At 37.0% G+C, this 20,937-nt stretch overlaps 1 long non-coding RNA gene across 1 annotated transcript; it reads left to right on the top strand.

The window, feature by feature from the left end:
* LOC109820212 lies at window positions 15,461–17,194 on the top strand. Its single transcript, XR_002241755.1, has 3 exons — window positions 15,461–15,719; window positions 15,799–16,606; window positions 16,762–17,194. It is a non-coding gene; the product is annotated as an uncharacterized LOC109820212 (long non-coding RNA).

Below are 20,937 nucleotides of genomic sequence, written 5' to 3'. Positions count from 1 at the left end.
CTCGCCTTGGATGATTGATCTCGTATAGATCTCGATGATTTGATCTCATCATCATCATCAACCTTTGCTTCCTTGTCGATCTTTGCTCGAGTCCAAAGTTAACTCCACCTTTTGGATCATTTATTTGTCAGATCCTTAAAGAATAATCATTTGTTGTTAGATTTGTTGGGGATTTGAAACAATCAAATCGAACAATTGCCCTTCCGGACCTTGTGTTGAAAGTAGGAAAGTAGGAAAATTCACCTCAAATAAAAATCAAAAACTTGCAGAAATAATAAAGGAGACGAATACACAGATTTAACGAGGTTCGGAAACGTGCCTACGTCCTTGGGAGTCACACCACACAATTCTTTTGATTAATTAAAGAAGAAATACAAGCTCTCAAATTAGAGTTTTATATCTCTCTGAGATTCTCTCTTTTTCTGCTGTCAAAAGCTCTTTTTTTTCGTGTGTATGTAAGCCCTAAAAACGTTTAGGTATATATAGAGTCCTGAAAGAAACAGAATCCAAAACAGTTTATAGGAAACTGTTTGACTGCGTCGCGGTCAACCGTGACGGTCGACCACACAGGTATCGCGATCGACCGTGGCGGTCGACCGAATCACTTTCCAAGAGCAGAAAACATTACAGTGTTGGCGCGGTCGACCGCCATGGTCGACCGAACTGATTCCCGAGACCAAAATCCCTGGCGCGGTCGACCGCCTTCAGCTCCAGCCTCTTGTCAGCTTCTGTGCATGTTCGCGGTCGACCGCCACGGTAGACCGTGCAGGCCTCCTCCTGTTTTTCTCCATTTTCTCCCTCGTTTTGATTCCAGCTTCGGCTTCAACTTTGAGTCTACACTTTAGACTAACAAGATTCTTTAAAAAGGGATTGTTAGATCCAAAAGGAAGAATAATTTGTTGTTGGATTCCCTAAAGATCATTTGATCGGTGGAATGTGTGCGCTTTATTTGTAACTAAGTTGGACATTTATATTATACATGCCCCAGATTGAAGGGGATTGTTAAGGAATATTATAGAGATCTATTAGATTAGGAATAATTATTAGGAATATGTGATTGTGAGATATTCGGGATGTGATTGGATATGATTTTATAACATATCTATTTTGTAATATCCTCCTAAGCTATATTTAAGAGAGGCTAGAGTTAGATGAATAATAACTTGATCTTCTTGGTCTTTTTCTCTATCTCTACGCTTACTATTATGCTCTTGTAGTTTATTGGGCAGAGCTCTGCAGGCTACAAAGGCTGCTTTTAAGTTGCTGTTATCCTAGTTGCAGGTCTCAGGGTCATGGAAAGATACAATGCAAATATGTTTGCTTCTTTGAGTGCATGTCTGTGCCTACACCAGTTTTTCCTCCGGCCTCCCTCGGGTTGAGTCTAACTGCAGCTTTGAGTGTGTTTAAGTCCTCCTGTGCTCATCTGGACCTAGGTAAAACAAGAATAAAGGGTAAATTTCACGAAACTGCACAAGAAGTTTGACTGTTTTCTCTCTACCTATAAAAAGTTTGGAAGTGTCACTTAACCCCAAAACATAGATTCAGAAAGGTGCAAAGTTTGGGGGTTATGTGACATTTCCAGACCTTTTGGTGTTTATGTTAAAATGATCAGCCAAACTTCTTGGGGGAGTTTTGTGAAATTTACCCAATAAAAATATATACTTTTTAGTGTAAAATTGGGATGACTACTTATACGTAAGTTTTGATTTTTTTTGCTCTAACAGAAGGGAAGGATATGGAGGCCTTGCATGAAGAAATACACTAATTAGCAGCACAAATCTTTTTAAGGGAATCATATAGACCTATAATATATGTTAATAAGCCCTCAGTTGTGTGATTGTATCTGATTCTCTGAAGGCTGATTTATAATAGGCAACTACTGCCTTTTAGTGATGTTCAGAAATATTTGATGTAATATTTAATGGTACAACTAATTATTCTATTGTTGGTTGCCTGTTTCAGGTTCCAGCAATACGGCTTAATATATGTTTAGTTGCTCTCATGCATGCTTTATTGCAGTGCTATTATGTCGACTCTATATATTGACGTTGAGCAGTGAATGATAATTAGAGTGTACACACGTTGGATGTTTAATTTCAATTCCTTGAGTATCAAAATCGGCTATCTCCTTATGAAACATGATAGAAATATTTTACCGTCCACTTTTTAAAATTTGCATGTGAGTATGTGCATATGCACGTTCACACATTTTGGGTGCTCTCATTATCAATCAATTTAATTTATAAATAAAATTGCATGCACTCGTATGTGCACGTGGGCATTCATAGATACCCGCATCTCTTGCATTTGAGTTGCTCTCCTGCCCATAAATACATCACTTTAAGGACTCAATTGTTGGGGAATAACCGGGGGCTACGCTAAACCCCACTACAAGAAATTATGTTTTTAACGAAGGGATTTCCCTTCGTTAAAGAGCTGAAAACCTTCGTTATTGTATGCCAATGACAGGAGAAAATCCATTCGTCACCCGTTGTTGAAGCCTTCTTCACTAAAGTGTCACGAATGTTATAATAACCATCGTTATAGATCTACAACGACGGAACATATTACCACTATTCATATCTGTGATGCTAATTATCACCTTTACCATTAGTAACGAGAATTTTTTCCCGTTGTTACTATAAAATGACGGTTTTTTTATTCCCGTTGTTGTTGTGTAATGATAGTTTTGTACGCCCGTTGTTATGTTAGATCTAAATAAAAACTTGAGATCTAAAACCATAAAGCCATGATTAATTCGAAGAGATTAACAAGAATCAAAAGAGCGGAAGCTTATACCTGAATCCATAGATGAAAACTTGATTTTGGGTTTTGGATCTTCTAACCTTAGGGTTTCTCTATAGCCGAATTTCTCTCTCTAGATGGGGGTGAAGAGAATTAGAGAATGTAACCCTAGGTTAGGGACCATAACCCCTTATTTATAGATGTTGTACTTTTATAATTTGGCCCCTCAACAAATCACAATTACAACCTGATATCTGCACATATAACCCCATGACTTATTTAAATACCCATTAACCCAACTTGATTGATCACTTTAGTGGGTTATCCTAAAAGATAGCAATACACATTGATTAATCATATGTGCCCATAAATAGATTTATTAGATTAAATCCAACAATCTCCCACTTGGGCACCATATGATTCCTTAAATTGTGTATAACCTTATGAGCTCAAAAATTGCTATCACTAAAAAGGTATTTCTGAACAATCTCGTCCATTGACTATATCAATATAGGATCAAAGCAGCCTTCGTCACATTTATCGTGACTCGACCCATCAATGGTCACATATACCAATACAATCAAACGACATAGATCAATCATGGATGTGCAGCATGAAAATTACATGCAATGTGATCAGTACATGTCTATTTTCAACTGGTCCTCCTTAGTGAGGTCAAAACCAAACATAATGTAACAGAGTGTCTTAACTGAATACTTTATTCTGATCAGACAATACAACCAAACATAAAGCACCACAAATACAAACTCTCACTAAAACATAATATCCTCAAATAATACCACACCCATATGAGCAGTATGCTCATGAAAGACCTTGGGTGGCGATCCCTTAGTGAGAGGATCAGCTATCATGGAGTTTGTCCCAATGTGCTCTATGGATATTTGTCCACTCTGTACCATTTCTTTCACAACCAGGAACTTAATGTCAATATGTTTTGACTTAGTTGAGCTCCTGTTGTTATTGGAATACATTACTGCAGATTTATTGTCACAATATAACCTTAGTGGTCTTTCAACATTTTCCAAAATGCGCAGTCCCGTGACAAAATTTCGCAGCCATATTCCCTGATTGGATGCCTCATAGCAAGCTACAAATTCTGCTGCCATAGTGGAGGAAGCTACTAGTGTTTGTTTGACACTTTTCCATGATATAGCTCCTCCTGCTAACATATAAATGTAGCCTGATGTAGACTTCCTGCTATCTTGGCATCCAGCAAAATCAGAGTCCGAATACCCAATGACCTCTAATTTCTCTGATTTTCTGTATGTGAGCATGTAATCTTTTGTTTTCTGAAGATACCTCATAACCCTTTTGACTGCTATCCAATGATCCATACCAGGGTTGCTTAAGTATCTGCCTAACATCCCAACAATGTACGCAATATCCGGACGCGTACATACCTGAGCATACATTAGACTTCCTACAGCCGAAGCATAAGGAATCTTCTGCATTTCCTGAATTTCAAGGTTACCTTTAGGGCACTGATTGAGACTAAACTTGTCTCCTTTAGCAACAGGGGTGTCACCTGGTCTGCAATCTTGCATGCCAAACCTTTTAAGTACCTTATCGATATAGCTCTTTTGTGATAATCCAAGAATACCCCGAGAGCGATCTCGATGTATCTGGATCCCTAATATAAAAGAGGCGTCCCCAAGATCTTTCATCTCAAAATTCTTTGATAGAAATCTCTTGGTTTCGTGCAACATGCCTATATCATTAGTGGCAAGCAAGATGTCATCCACATACAGAACCAGAAAAATATACTTACTCCCACTGAACTTGTGATATACACAGTCATCAACAATGTTCATCTCAAAACCGAACGAGATAATTATTTGTTGAAACTTATGATACCATTGACGAGGAGCTTGCTTGAGTCCATAGATGGATTTCCTTAATTTGCAGACCATATTCTTTGGATCTACTGACACAAAGTTTTCTGGTTGCACCATATAGATCATCCCATCAGTGTCGCCATTGAGAAATGCAGTCTTAACATCCATCTGATGTAACTCAAGATCATAATGAGCAACAAGTGCCATGGTTGTTCTGAAAGAGTCTTTCGATGAAACCGGAGAGAAAGTCTCTGTATAATCAATGCCTTCCTTTTGAGTATAGCCTTTAGCCACAAGACGCGCCTTATACCTCTCCACATTACCGTTTGCATCCCGCTTGGTTTTAAAAATCCATTTACAACCAATTGGTTTTGCACCTTCTGGTAATGGGACAAGTTCCCAAACCTTATTGTCTTGCATAGACTTGTACTCTTCATTCATGGCATCAATCCACTGTTGAGAGTTAGAACTTTTCATGGCCTGAAGGAAGTTAATTGGATTATCTTCCAACATTCCATTACTTTCCTCATGTTCTTGGAGAAATACAATGTAATCATCCGGAATAGCATTTCTCCTTTCTCTCGTGGATCTCCTTAATGGCACTGGTTCTTGGGGTTGTTGAGTTTGTTTTTCTGGAACAGGGAGTTGTTCAACATTGTCATCTTGAGGTTCCGGATTTACTTCTTGAGCAACAACAGGTATAGGAACCTGAATATTGTCAAAAGTAACTGTATGGATTGGATCTGAAGCCAATTCCTCCTCAAAAGTAATGTCTCTAACTTGTCAAAAGTAACTGTATGGATTGGATCTGAAGCCAATTCCTCCTCAAAACTAATGTCTCTAACCTTATTTCTCCCCCCAAACTCAACATCCTCAAAGAATGTTGCTGTTCCCGTCTCAAAAATATTCCTTATAGTGGGATCATAAAACTTATAGCCCCTAGAGCGATCAGGGTACCCAATAAAGTAGCTGCTAACTGTTTTGGAGTCCAATTTCTTTTCATTTGGCCTATAAGGCCTTGCCTCAGCTGGACATCCCCAAATATGTAAATGCTTTAAACTGGGCTTTCGACCAGTCCAAAGCTCATAAGGTGTTTTAGCAACTGCTTTACTTGGTACTCTATTCAGAATGTAAGCTGCTGTCTTAAGTGCTTCTCCCCAGAGTGACTCTGGTAAAGAAGAATGAGCAATCATACTTCTTACCATATCCTTAAGAGTCCTGTTTCGTCTTTCAGCTACACCATTCATGCTAGGTGAACCCGGCATAGTGTACTGTGGGACGATACCGCATTCCTCTAGGTATCTAGCAAATGGTCCTGGACGTTGTTCATCTGAACCATCATATCTACCGTAGTACTCACCACCACGATCAGATCTAACGGTTTTAATTCTTCTGTTGAGTTGATTCTCAACTTCAGCTTTATAGGCTTTGAACATGTCCAGAGACTCAGATTTTTCATGAATAAGATATAGGTGCCCATAACGTGAGTAATCGTCTATGAATGATATAAAATATTGTTGACCATTCCAGGATTCCGTAGGGAATGGCCCACAAATATCCGTATGTATCAATTCTAAGACATCCGAAGATCTGTTGGCACCTAATCTCTTCACTTTGGTCTGTTTTCCCTTGATACATTCAACACATACGTCGAAGTCCGAAAAATCAAGGGAATCCAAAATGCCATCAGACACAAGACGCTCAACTCTACCTTTTGAGATATGACCTAAGCGCTTATGCCATAATGTCGCCGAATTTTCCTTATTTAATTTACGCTTAGTACCACGTGATTCCACATGCAAGGATTCATTGTAAGAAGCAATTGTATCAAGCAAATATAGGTTGTCATAAATACTCAAGTAACCGGTTCCCACAACATTTGAATTAAAAGATAAACTGAATTGACTGTTTCCAAATGAACAAGAATAACCTGATTTGTCCAATACAGAAACAGAAACCAAATTCCGTCTAAAAGACGGTACTACAAAAGTATCTTTTAAATCCAAATAATAACCAGTTCCTAACAACAACCTAAAGTGCCCAATTGCTTCCACATCTACCGATTGTCCGTCGCCCACAAAGATGTGTCTTTCAACATCACTTGGCTTTCGGTAGCTCAGGCAACCCTGCATAGAAACACTTATGTGAGTAGTAGCACCAGAGTCTAACCACCAAGTGTTTCTAGGTACTGAAGCTAAATTAACCTCAGAACAGACCAAAGCAAGGAACGTACCCTTATTATCACGCCAGGCGTGATATTTTGTACAGTCCTTCTTTACATGTCCAGGCTTCTTACAGAAGAAACAACCCTGATTATCCTTATGTTGTTTCTTCTCAACTGGACCCTTAGCAGCTTCCTTATCATTCTTCCTTTTCTTGCCCTTATCCTTAGAGGCATAGGCCAAATGAGCACTTTCTGTCTTATCTTGCTTCAACCTGTCTTCTTCTTGCACACAGTATGAAATGAGCTCATTTAGAGTCCATTTCTCCTTTTGACAGTTATAACTGACCTTAAATTGGTTAAACTGTGCAGGAAGAGACAACAAAACCAGATGCACTAATAACTCGTCACAAAGATCGAGTTTAAGTGCCTTAAGCTTTGAAGCAATATGAGACATTTCCATAATGTACTCCCTGATATTTCCTTTGCCCTTATACTTCATTGAAATCAAGCGAGCTAAAAGCGTGCTTGTTTCTACCTTATCGTTTTTCGCAAAACGCTTCTCAATTTCGGCAAGGAAATCTTTAGCCTTAGTAATCCCTTCGGATTCTATGCCCCTGAAGGCTTCCGGAACGCCGCGCTTAATGATCATAAGACTCATGCGATTTGAACGCTCCCACTTCTCATGCTCCTTCTTTGCATCAGGAGTGCTTTCCGCATTGAGAGGTTGGGGTTGTTCAGTTCTTAATGCATAGTCAAGATCCATGCAGCCAAGAACAATTAATATGTTCTCTTTCCAAACCTTGAAGTTTGTCCCATTTAGCATGGGAATTGAGTTGATGTTAGCAGAAATTGTTGCAGCAGATGCATTAGCTGAAATAAAACAAAAGAAGCTCACATCAATAACCATAATCAATATCATTCAAATAATTGACAGTCCCCTCAATAAAATTCAAATAATGACAATCCCCATCCAAGATATCGGGCACAACATTAATATCAAGTCTTTGGACAGTAATATTAACTTGTAAGTGATACCTTGTTGCAATGATCAAACATTAACAATAACTCATGTCAAATAATGAAACTATCTTTGGATCGATTCATTATTCACATGTAAACCTTATAATTGTCACACGCTTATCATCGCAGATGTGTATACAGTCTAAATAAATATTAACCTTCCTTTGGGCCGATTAAATATTTACACGAAAGCATACACACAAACATCTCACATTCCTCATGAACAATCTACACAAGAGAGGTTACTTTGGCAACTTCTTGTTTTAATTAATCAATTGGAGTGAGAGAAAACCTTAATACCTTAGTGTCATAATATTTGAATTAAATAATTGATTAAAAACCAAATTAGATTTAAATTAAAAAGTTTTAATTTAAATCAACTAAATTTCAAAAAAAAAAATCTTAATTGGGGTCTCACAGCTTAATTAGGGCCCATAACTTAATTGAATAAATTAAGTATACCAATCGATTCATTATTCACATGTAAACCTTATAATTGTCACATGCTTATCATCGCAGATGTGTATACAGTCAAAATAAATATTAACCTTCCTTCGGGCCGATTAAATATTTACACGAAAGCATACACACAAACATCTCGCATTCCTCATGAACAATCTACACAAGAGAGGTTACTTTGGCAACTTCTTGTTTTAATTAATCAATTGGAGTGAGAGAAAACCTTAATACCTTAGTGTCATAATATTTGAATTAAATAATTGATTAAAAACCAAATTAGATTTAAATTAAAAAGTTTTAATTTAAATCAACTAAATTTCAAAAAAAAAAATCTTAATTGGGGTCTCACAGCTTAATTAGGGCCCATAACTTAATTGAATAAATTAAGTATACCAAAGTGGACCCATGAAAAGCCGAGGCTTAACCATAATGAACACGAAGTTCCCTTAACTTCGAACGCGAGGTTCGACTGTATTGAGTACGAGACTCACTTAAGCACGAACGCGAGGTTCGTCTGAAAATGAACGAACGCGAGGTTCGTTTGAAAAAAGAACACGAGGTTCAACTTGAGAACGAACGCGAGGTTCGTTTGAAAAATGAACGCGAGGTTCAACTTGAGATACAAACGCGAGGTTCGACTGAAATACGAACGCGAGGTTCGACTGAAAACAAACGCGAGGTTCGACTGAAATACGAACGCGAGGTTCGACTGAAATACGAACGCGAGGTTCGACTAAAATACGAACGCGAGGTTCGACTGAAATACGAACGCGAGGTTCGACTTGAATTGAGCGCGAGGCTCACCTTAGAACGAACGCGAAGTTCGTTTAAATTGAGCGCGAGGCTCACCTTAGAACTGAGCGCGAGGCTCACCTTAGAACGAACGCGAGGTTCGTTTGATTTGAGCGTGATGCTCACTTAAGAACTGAACGCGAAGTTCGGTTAATTTTGAGCGTGAAGCTCACTTAAGAACGAACGCGAAGTTCGTTTGAGGTAACCACCTCCTTAATTTTCGCCACGTTTTCACGCACGAACCCTTAGGGTTTCAAACTGAAACCGCCGCCGATCAAACCCAAAAAATACTTTGATTTTTATTTTCAAAAACAGATCCAGAATCGGAAAATTTTTCTTGATCCAGATCTAAGAAAAAAACCGCCGAAAAATTCAAAAAATTCAAAAAATTGCTGTTCACCGGTGATTTTTTAGTTACTGTTCATCCGAAAAAAACTTTACTGTTTATCCAAAAAATAAAAAACGTAACTGTTCATCCGAACGTTACTGTTCATCCGAGAACAGATCTTAACCAAAACAGAGATTTTAAGATCAAAAAACCCAATTTTAAGAGCTTAAATCCCTAAGAATTAATCAAATGTGGCTCTGATACCACTTGTTAGATCTAAATAAAAATTTGAGATCTAAAACCATAAAGTCATGATTAATTCGAAGAGATTAACAAGAATCAAAAGAGCGGAAGCTTATACCTGAATCCATGGATGAAAACTTGATTTTGGGTTTTGGATCTTCTAACCTTAGGGTTTCTCTATAGCCGAATTTTTCTCTCTAGATGGGGGTGAAGAGAATTAGAGAATGTAACCCTAGGTTAGGGACCATAACCCCTTATTTATAGATGTTGTACTTTTGTAATTTGGCCCCTCAACAAATCACAATTACAACCTGATATCTGCACATATAACCCCATGACTTATTTAAATACCCATTAACCCAACTTGATTGATCACTTTAGTGAGTTATCCTAAAAGATAGCAATACACATTGATTAATCATATGTGCCCACAAATAGATTTATTAGATTAAATCCAACATGTTATTGTGTAACAACGGGTGACAACCCCATCGTTGAAGACCAATTAATGATGGTTGTATACCATCATAAAACTCCTCAAGGTGGGTAATTAGTAACCCATCAACGATGGTGTTTTTCCTTCGTTGATGTACTAAATACGGTTTATAAAACCATCATTGTAGACTATAAATTACTAATATACATTAATGATAATTTTTTCATTCGTAGAAAACCTTCATAGTATTCTCAACATGACACTGAGATTCACAACACAAATATATTAAAAATTAATACCCAATAATGAACAAAAGGGAAAACAAAAACTCCATTCATTAATAACATTAATTAATAAAATTCCACCATCCTCAATATCCAACACTAATAACAAGAGTTAATATCCCAATTGTTCCAAAGAAAAATACGTGAAACTATCTAAAGCAAATTAAAATAAAAGTCTGAGAAAGAAACATCATTTAATCTCTAATCATTTTTAAAAAGAAGACTCGAGCTACCCCCTCTCCTAATCTTGCATGGATAGCCTGAAATATTAAAAAAATCACATAATTAAGAAATATCAATTAAGCAAATATTATCTATTAAGTAAAATCCATATTTTCTCTAGTGCAAGTAGTCAATCATAAAAGTATATAAGAGATTTTATAAAAAAATAATTACCTAGTCCTGCACATATTCTCGAGTTTGAGGAGTCAATGAAGTATTAGATTGTTGCCTTAAAAAAAGTCCATGCATAGCTTTCACTTGTGACTCTAAATCAGACATCTTTTGTTGTTGTTAATATTGTTGTTGCTCATATTCATCTAATAAGTGTTGTTGAAGCATCCGAGTCGATGAAGCATTTGGATTTGAGACAAGCTCTATTAAATAAGTAAGATGTTGTTTCCGTCGAAAGTTACCTTAGTCATTGATTTCATTAAAACTTCGAACGTTACAAATGAATTCAAATAACAAAGAAATAAAAATTACAACTTTCTTGAAAATAAACACAAGATCCGTTCGTCGTCTCTTGCTTGCGTGGGTCTTTAGCCTGTGACGGGGACGTCGATATCCGTGGACTACCTGGCAATCAGATCTGATCCAGAGCTTCGTCGATCCGCGAGGAGATCTAGAAACTTGAAGCGCCTATCTCGATAAAAGCGAGATATTTGCTCTTCTTAGTATTACCACAACGGGATAATACTAAGGATCGGGTACGGGTGATGTAGATCTGACGAAGAAACTCTCTTGCGTTGAAGTGCTCGATCACTCTTCACTCCGGCAGGGCTTCGCCAATTCTCCAAAACTCCAGATCCCAAAAAAATGAGGCCTAAGGCTTGTATTTATAGGCATGAGGGGTTGCGAAGCGGTTAAAACCACTTAAAGGGCCCAAATCCGCGCTGAGACACCCTAGGGGTGTCTTGGCTTGGCCGAGACACCCTTGGGGTGTCTTGACTTGGCCGAGACACCGTAGGTGCCTCGGTTCAGCTCTGAGACGTTTTCAATGCCCGTTTGACCGTTTTCGCTGTAACTTCTTCGTCTGAACCCGGATTTGAGTGATTCTAAATGCGTTGGAAAGCCGACAAGGAGTTCTATCAGCTCCAATGGTTGGATTATCTGTGGAATGAATGAGACACGAAGGGCATTGTTCCCTTTGTAAACATTACGGGGCTCCCGATTAGCCCGCACCTTCGTTATTCCGGAATTCTGTCAGCTCACGTAGTTCGTCGATTCACTTCAAGCGTTCACCGACGTCAATCGAACTCCCGTGAACCGGATAGTGACGTTCATCGTCATTCCTTAACACTGAGCTGTTCGTAGAGACCTATAGGCAATTTTCGACGCCTACAGATGTGTTGGTGAATCTAGAATGCAATGGACAGCATTTGGACAATCTGCAAGCCATTTGATCAGCAAACGAAGGATAATTGGCTGGATATGTAAATCTCCTGTTGAAGGGAAAATTTACAAAATAGTCCGTTTTTGCTAATTATTTAGCAAAATAGACCGTTTTGCTAAATAATTAAGAGGTTGATTTTGAAAAACAAGACTCAGAAAACATACGGGACTACTAGTCCCGTATGTTTAGAGCCAACTTAATCACGGATTAGTGACTCAGAAAATATAGTAGTCCCGTATGTTTTCTGAGTTTATCTCAATGTTTTGTGAAATTTTCTGAGTTCACTAATCCGTGATTAAAACATACGGGACTACTAATCCCGTATGTTTTCTGAGCTGTTTTGCAAAATAGACCTATTTTTGACCTGTTGGCCAAAAAGATGTCTATTTTGCTAATTATTTAGAAAAACGGTCTATTTTGCTAAATAATTAGCAAAAACGGACTATTTTGCAAATTTTCCCCCTTTTGAAGTATTGGTTTGATGGCATTAGTTGTAAATAGTTTGATGGCATTCATTGTAAATAGTTTGATGGCATTAGCTGTAAATAGTTTGATGACATGAGCTGTAAATAAATAAAACTCTATGACCAAATTATTGCAAGCCTAATTTGTGTAGGAAAAAGTTGGATAATTTTGACGACGACAGCTTTGTTACAAATAGCCGAGAACTAGAGGGAACATAAGGAATAGATTTGGACTGTGTAAACTTTTCTATATTCTTTATCCTTTCCCTGGTCATATTAGCAAAGAAATTGTAGAGGTTAGCATGTTTACATGGTAACATGTAGGTTCAGTGTTCAAATCATGTAGCTGTTGCAAAATAAATAAATTTTTTGTATTGGGCCTGAGATTCTGTGGGCCTGAGACTTTTTATTAGAGTTGTTATCTTATGAGAAGGATTTGATGTTTTGCATACCAGAAGTGGGAATTATGCCGGTTTGGATTAATGTTTTTGGTTCAGGGTTAGGATTAATATTTTTGTTTAGGGATTAGGTGATTATTTATCAAATTCTCTCTTTTTGTCATTTAAAAATATTAGTTCCCTTACCAATTTTTTTAACTTATAGTAAAGTCATCAAATAGGCTAGACTGTGCATGAAGACGACTTCTGTCAATAATATGATTTATAAGCGTGCTTTCATAGCATGGTTATGCTCTCAATATCGATATCCCGATATGAGCTTTTTCCTTGTCTATTACTATTATAGCATCGACTAGACAATGCACCCCTCTTGATTGGACATGTTCTTGGTCACGGTTATCATTCATAGTTTTACGGAAGCTGTTCCACGGTAACTCTGTGGTTAGTGCACAACAATTCATGCACAGTCACTTAGATTAAACAGAAACCATGGGGTTTATTAAAGGGGAATTAGACGGAGAATATAACATATATATATATATAAACGGGCACTTGTGCATTCCTGATATCCCGAGTTATATATATACAAGGGCCAAAAGGCCAATACCTGACTTGAAGTCGTGTTTCCGGGACGGTTTACGGGGAACCGATTTATATACATGAAAATATTCTTCTCTAATTCAAATAACATCTAAAATATGTATAATATGCTTGTGTGTTGGTGACGGACATTATTTTTTATCTCTATGATTTAGCCTTTTATTTTATCACTATAAATTTAGAATTTATCTTTTCTTTATATGTCACTTACACTTACACGCGCATAATTTCTTCACTTTACATGCTTGTTGGGAGTTTTCTGACTCTCCTGGGGTTTGCTTGCCCCAGACTCAGGAATTGTTCTTTCTTCGCAGGACTAAGAGTACTTTAAGGATCAAGCCCAGCGGCAATGATCGCCTTTTGTCCTATCTCTCTCTCAGCTTCAGTTATTTAGGCAGTCATTTGTTTTAGACTTTTGTGCTACAACATATGTTGTCCAGTGGTGCACTGACCAGACTCCCGAAGTTCCTCTGTAAGCTTGCTTCTGAGGGAAGCTGTGCGCTGGGCGATGGAGTTGTCAAAGTAATTGCTCGTATAATTGGTGACCGAGCCGAATGCCTTGTTGACTTTGTCGAATCATCATGCTTTAATCTCAAACCTGGTATGTACTTATGTATATAGATGCATATGTGGATGTAGTTATTTGCTTACTTCTGCTTATTTTTGACACTCGTTGTGATTTATGACAGATGGGCTTGACATGGAAAAGCTTGCGTCAACCAATGTAACGATAATTGCCACAAATCCCGCTGGTGGTCTCGTCTTGATTGTGAAATATATTAGATTGCTAGAAAAGAATATTACTCCTAAATTTCATGATAAAGATTTTAAGATAGGCACCAAATTTTCGGTTGTAACAAGATGCACATTTTAAATCGAAAACTCAATTAATGTGCAGGTTTTGGCCATAAAAAGCAAACTGGATTGCGGGGATCTGCTAGCACAAAATTATAACATTCAATTTTTATTATAAAATACAATGTTTCGGTGTAGCAACACAATGTTTGAGATAGATAATAATAATAATAATATTGCACAAAGCTTATAATTATGAGTGAATTACCCTGCTTTAATCCACTCATCTATTCATACTAATGCATGGCCAAATACATCGTCATAAATACATAGCAACATTTAAATCATAAAGATTGCATGTGGGAATAAACATCCTCAGTCCATTTGATAAAAATCTTTGAATTGAAGTAGCAACTTTTCGCGTGAAAACTGTTTAACTTTATAGTTGATTAGGCCTGTTCCAACCATTATCCAGTCCAAACAAGAATGGAGTGAGATTCCCACACGAAATCAATGTGAGACTCATAACTGCCAGTCCTATTTTAAGCCTAAAAAGCATGATATAAAAAAAATATGTTTGCATTACAATAACACAGAGATAAGATGACAATGATGACATTCAGTTACATTGTTATTATTTTTAATTGATATATAAAAGAACAAATTAACCAATATTGAGACGTTGTCAATTTTTCATAGTGAAGGGAATATAATCCAACTGAAGATATATAGTATGGAAAAGTTATCCCCGTGAAAAAGAAAATTTTGCTTCTTAAGTTTCCATCAGCTAGAAAATATGGCAGTCAGATGAAAAAGCAGTGCTTATGCAAACAGAAGATAGCATGGAAAGACTATCCTCGAGCATTTTTTTGATTCGTAAGTGTTCGTCAGCTAGAAAATCTGACAATTAAATTAAAATTAGGATGTTTATGCAATTCGGAAAATTCACTTCAGAAGGAGAAAAAGAAGAAACAGCAGAACAACTTGTTTTATAATATATATGACTATTAAAATGGCAAAACACACCGAGATGAGCTAGAAAACCGGGAATTTCCTTTATAAGAAAAACAGGAGGAGGATCACTCATTTATACGTCATTTAATTCCATAATTTAGAGCAATTCATGCTAAGTTGATTAACATAATACAATGTAGCACTTGCAAATACGTAAACAGTTACTTGTACTCAAGTACTCACACAATATGTATGCTTGTACTGAGAGTTGTCTCCTATAAAACACAAACAAAGAGACTCGTCTTGTTACATATTTCTCATAGAAAGGAAAATGAAGGCAAATCACGAAACTCTAAGTCTAGCTCTTCTTCTACTTTTGTTTGCTGGACAAATCTCAGCTTCGAATTACACTTCATGCTATGTGGAGTCATGTAAAGATAAAAATCCCAGGTGGGCTTGTTATATCAGTTGCTACATCAACTATATGAACACGAACGATTTGAATGTGATTGATTCTGATTGCATCTCTTCTTGTATCAAACTCTCATGCTTTCGACTTGATCCAGGTACAAGTAAATTTTAGTTGTGCTCGTTGATTTTTCTTCTTCTTGTGTATGTTTTTGATGCTTGTTGTGTATATGGCAGAGGAGATTGATGTGGGACCTTGCATTGATACCTGTCAACAGAGCTGCGCCTAGTACTCGACAACAGTGAATTGTGAAGATTTTTTTCCAGCGTATGGTTAGGAAAAGTTGTATATAAAGGCGAAGTTTTGCCTGGTGTTATAGTCATAAGTGAGGTTTTCAAACTTCAGTATCAATAAACAAACATGATCACATCATGTTACATGTTAATAAGATCATTTTAAAAGTAATGAGATTCGTTGTGTTTCTAATATCAGGCAAATTTTTGAGAAAGAGGGTCCTCTGTACAAAAGCATACAAGGAATTAATGTGCTCACATGTTGTAACATTAATTTTGTAGCTGATGATTGTTCTGGTTCACAAACACCATTGGTACTAGTTTAAAATTAGGGAAAATCTTCTTTTAACCCAAAGTTTTACTCCAACTTATTTTTAAACCCACCTACTTTCATTATGATCCATACACCCAAAGTACAACACCCACTTATTTATAAACCCAAAGTATCAAATACACCATATTTATATACTGTATCCAAAAAATAAAAGATAAATCCCGAAATTACCCTTTTTCTTCTTCTTCTTCCTCCCTAATAACTACCCAGGGCTCAACTCTCTTTTTCTAATTATCTCCATCTTTCTAGTTCTCCTCCCACTAAAAAAAACCCCTAAAAATTCAAGGGTTTTGATCTCTTGCAATGGCATCCAATATCAACTTGCAGGTTTCTCTTCGCTAGATCCTTCGTTGAAGGGGGGCGGTGGCAGCGGCCCTAGGACCACCTAGTCCACTCAAAGCCGACCAATAGAAAACGGTATGTTAACATTTTAAAATTTTGGGTTTTTTTGGCAATATCTTGTTAAAAATGTCTTGTTCTTATAAATTGATGGATTCTTATCAAGCTTATGCTTCAGGAAAGAGTATGTGCATAACAATTTTGCTCATATATATCTATGTTTTGGTGACTAGGTTGATGCATAGAAGGTGTTTGATGGAATGACAAAAGGGATATAGTTATTTGGACCACAACGATTAGCGGTTATGCCATATTGTTGTTGGTTGAGGAGGCAATAAAGGTGGTTGATAAAATGTCCAAGAGAAGTTTGGTTTTGTGGACCGCCATGATCTTAGCCCATCAGTATGCCATCCTACGCCCTCCGGTTGCTCCTCACCATTTTCTATTGCTGCCAACACCTAACGCAATGCATAGCTACCCCTCAATCAGAAACGATTCGTCAATGCACGTACACTAACTTTCCAATCAAATACATGAGAGAATCCTCCACTCTTGGCATTCGATCAGATCTTAGCATTGTTGTCACATTGCAACCCAAACGGCAAATCAACTACAACCTACAATATGATGTACCAAGTAGTATCTAATGTATTGTGTTGTATGGAATTTTCTATATTATGTATATATAGATGATTTGTGTGTATATTGTATCAAATGCCCTATCCAATGTATCATGCTGTATCAAATTTTCTATTAGAAATTTATCAGTGTATCTAGTAGAAATGTATCTAGTAGAAATGTATACAACGTTTCGATAGTGGTGATTTTGGATTATTTCCATTCAATCTTCATGGATTATTTTTATTCAATGTTATGACGTTTCGATAGTGGTGATTTTGGATTATTTCCATTCAATCTTCATGGATTATTTTTATTCAATGTTATATGCTTGATTTAGTGGTTGATAGATATGAATATCTGTAATGAATTGATGCACTGATTGAACTGAAGAAGTTTTGATGGTAGGTTGTGGTAACTACAGCCTATTGGGCCATATTATGTTTCGTGTGTCCAATTATCCACCTCGGCGAGGGGTCCTCGCTCAATGTTCTAGCTTTTGATAAAGTATAGCACTTTATGGTAAAATATAACAGCTTATTGATGAAGTATAGCATCTTATGGTAAAGTATAGCACCTTATGGCAATAGTATAGCACCTTATCAGCTTATTGATGAAGTATAGCATCTTATGGTAAAGTATAGCACCTTATGGCAATAGTATAGCACCTTATCGATAAAGTATAACACCTTATGGTCTCTGTAAATTCAACAACTTATTGCGTTGCGATAAACCAAATAAGTTTTGTTAGTACCATGCAAACACTCGATGACCTACGTTATGTGTCGCGTGACCAATTATCCACCTCGACGAGGGGTCCTCGCCTACGTTATGTGTCGCGTGACCAATTATCCACCTCGACGAGGGGTCCTCGCTCAATTTTGAAGCTTTTGGCAAAGTATAGCACTTTATGGGAAAGTATAGCACCTTATGGCCAAAGTATATCACTATAACCCAAAGTATAGCATTTTATTGGTAAAGTATAGCACCTTATTGGTAAAGTATAGCATCTTATGCTCTCTGAAAATTCTGCACCTTAAGTTGTCTAAAACCAAATCAGTTTTTTTCACCGTAACGCAAACACTCGATGACCTACGTTACGTGTTTATTGACCAATAATCCACCGTGACGGGGGGTCCTCGCTTAATTTTGAAGCTTTTGGCAAAGTATAGCACTTTATGGGAAAGTATAGCACCTTATGGCCAAGGTATAGCACTATATGGTAAAGTATAGCACTTTATTGACAAAGTATAGCACCTTATTAGCAAAGTATAGCACCTTATGCTCTCTGAAAATTCTGCACCTTAGGTTGTCTAAAACCAAATCAGTTTTTTTTTGCCAATAAGGTGTAGAATTTTCAGAGATCATAAGGTGCTATACTTTGCCAATAAGGTGCTATATTTTGTCAATAAAGTGCTATATTTTACCATATAGTGCTATACTTTGGCCATAAGGTGCTATACTTTCCCATAAAGTGTTATACTTTGCCAAAAGCTTCAAAATTGCGCGAGGACCCCCCGTCGCGGTGGATGATTAGTCAATAAACACGTAACGTAGGTCATCGAGTGTTTGCGTTGCGGTAAAAAAAACTGATTTGGTTTTAGACAACTTAAGGTGCAGAATTTTCAGAGAGCATAAGGTGCTATACTTTGCTAATAAGGTGTTATACTTTACCAATAAAGTGTTATACTTTGCCATATAGTGCTATACTTTGGCCATAAGGTGCTATACTTTCCTATAAAATGCTATACTTTACCAAAAGCTTCAAAATTGTGCGAGGACCCCCCGTCGTGGTGGATGATTGGTCAATAAACACGTAACGTAGGTCATCAAGTGTTTGCGTTGCGGTGAAAAAAAAACTAATTTGGTTTTAGACAACTTAAGGTGCAGAATTTTCAGAGAGCATAAGGTGCTATACTTTGCCAATAAGGTGCTATACTTTACCAATAAAGTGCTATACTTTACCACATAGGACTATACTTTGCCATAAGGTGCTATACTTTCCCATAAAATGCTATACTTTGCCAAAAGCTTTAAAATTAAGCGAAGACCCCTCGTCGAGGTGGATACTTGGTCACGCGACACATAACGTAGGTCATCGAGTGTTTGCATGGCCCTAACAAAACTTATTTGGTTTATCGCAACGCAATAAGTTGCTGAATTTCCAGAGACCATAAGGTGTTATACTTTATCGATAAGGTGCTATACTATTGCCATAAGGTGCTATACTTTACCATAAGATGCTATACTTCATCAATAAGCTGCTATACTTTCTCATAAAGTGCTATACTTTATCAAAAGCTAGAAAATTAAGCGGGACCCCTCGTCAAGGTGGATAATTGGACACACGAAACATAATATGGCCCAATATGTTGTAGTTACCATAACCTACCATTAAAACTTCTTCAGTTCAATCAGTGCATCAATTCATTACAAATATTCATATCTATCAACCACTAAACTCAAGCACATAACATTGAATGAAAATAATCCATGAAGATTGAATGGAAATAATCCAAAATCACCACTATCGAAACATTGTATATATTTCTACTAGATACATTTCTACTAGATACACTGATAAATTTCTAATAGAAAATTTGATACAGCATGATACATTGGATAGTGCATTTGATACAATATACACACAAATCATCTATATATACATAATATAGAAAATTCCATACAACACGATACATTAGATACTACTTGGTACATCATATTGCAGGTTGTAGTTGATTTGCCATTTGGGTTGCAATGTGACAACAATGCTAAGATCTGATCGAATGCCAAGAGTGGAGGATTCTCTCATGTATTTGATTGGAAAGTTAGTGTACGTGCATTGACGAATCGTTTCTGATTGAGAGGTAGCTATGCATTGCGTTAGGTGTTGGCGACAATAGAAAATGGTGAGGAGCAACCGGAGGGCGTAGGATGGCATACCGATGGGCTAAGATTACGGCGGTCCACAAAACCAAACTTCTCTTGGACATTTCATCAACCACCTTTATTGCCTCCTCAACCAACAACAATATGGCATAACCGCTAATCGTTGTGGTCCAAATAACTATATCCCTTTTGTCATTCCATCAAACACCTTCTATGCATCAACCTAGTCACCAAAACATAGATATATATGAGCAAAATTGTTATGCACATACTCTTTCCTGAAGCATAAGCTTGATAAGAATCCATCAATTTATAAGAACAAGACATTTTTAACAAGATATTGCCAAAAAACCCAAAATTTCAAAATGTTAAAATGTTAACATATCGTTTTCTATTGGTCGGCTTTGAGTGGACTGGGTGGTCCTAGGGCCGCTGCCACTGCCCCCTTCAACAAAAGATCTAGCGAAGAGAAACCTGCAAGTTGATATTGGACGCCATTACAAGAGATCAAAACCCTTGAATTTTTAGGTTTTTTTAGTGGGAGGAGAACTAGAAAGATGGAGATAATTAGAAAGAGAGAGTTGAGCCCTGGGTAGTTATTAGGGAGGAAGAAGAAGAACAAGGGTAATTTCAAGATTTATCTTTTATTTTTTGGATACAGTATATAAATATGGTGTATTTGATACTTTGGGTTTATAAATAAGTGGGTGTTGTACTTTGGGTGTATGGATCATAATGAAAGTAGGTGGGTTTAAAAATAAGTTGGAGTAAAACTTTGGGTTAAAAGAAGATTTTTCCTTAAAATTAATATCCAAAATTCCAAACCCGTAACCGCTAACCAACCAAAAACCCAACTAAAAAACCCTAGTCTCCACTCCAGTCTCTCTCTAGTCTCTACTCAA

Source organism: Asparagus officinalis, chromosome 8, assembly GCF_001876935.1.
Source record: "Asparagus officinalis chromosome 8, Aspof.V1, whole genome shotgun sequence".
Taxonomy (NCBI): Eukaryota; Viridiplantae; Streptophyta; class Magnoliopsida; order Asparagales; family Asparagaceae; genus Asparagus; species Asparagus officinalis.
Note: the sequence above shows the minus strand (reverse complement) of the source record. Positions and strands in the feature narration are given on the sequence as shown.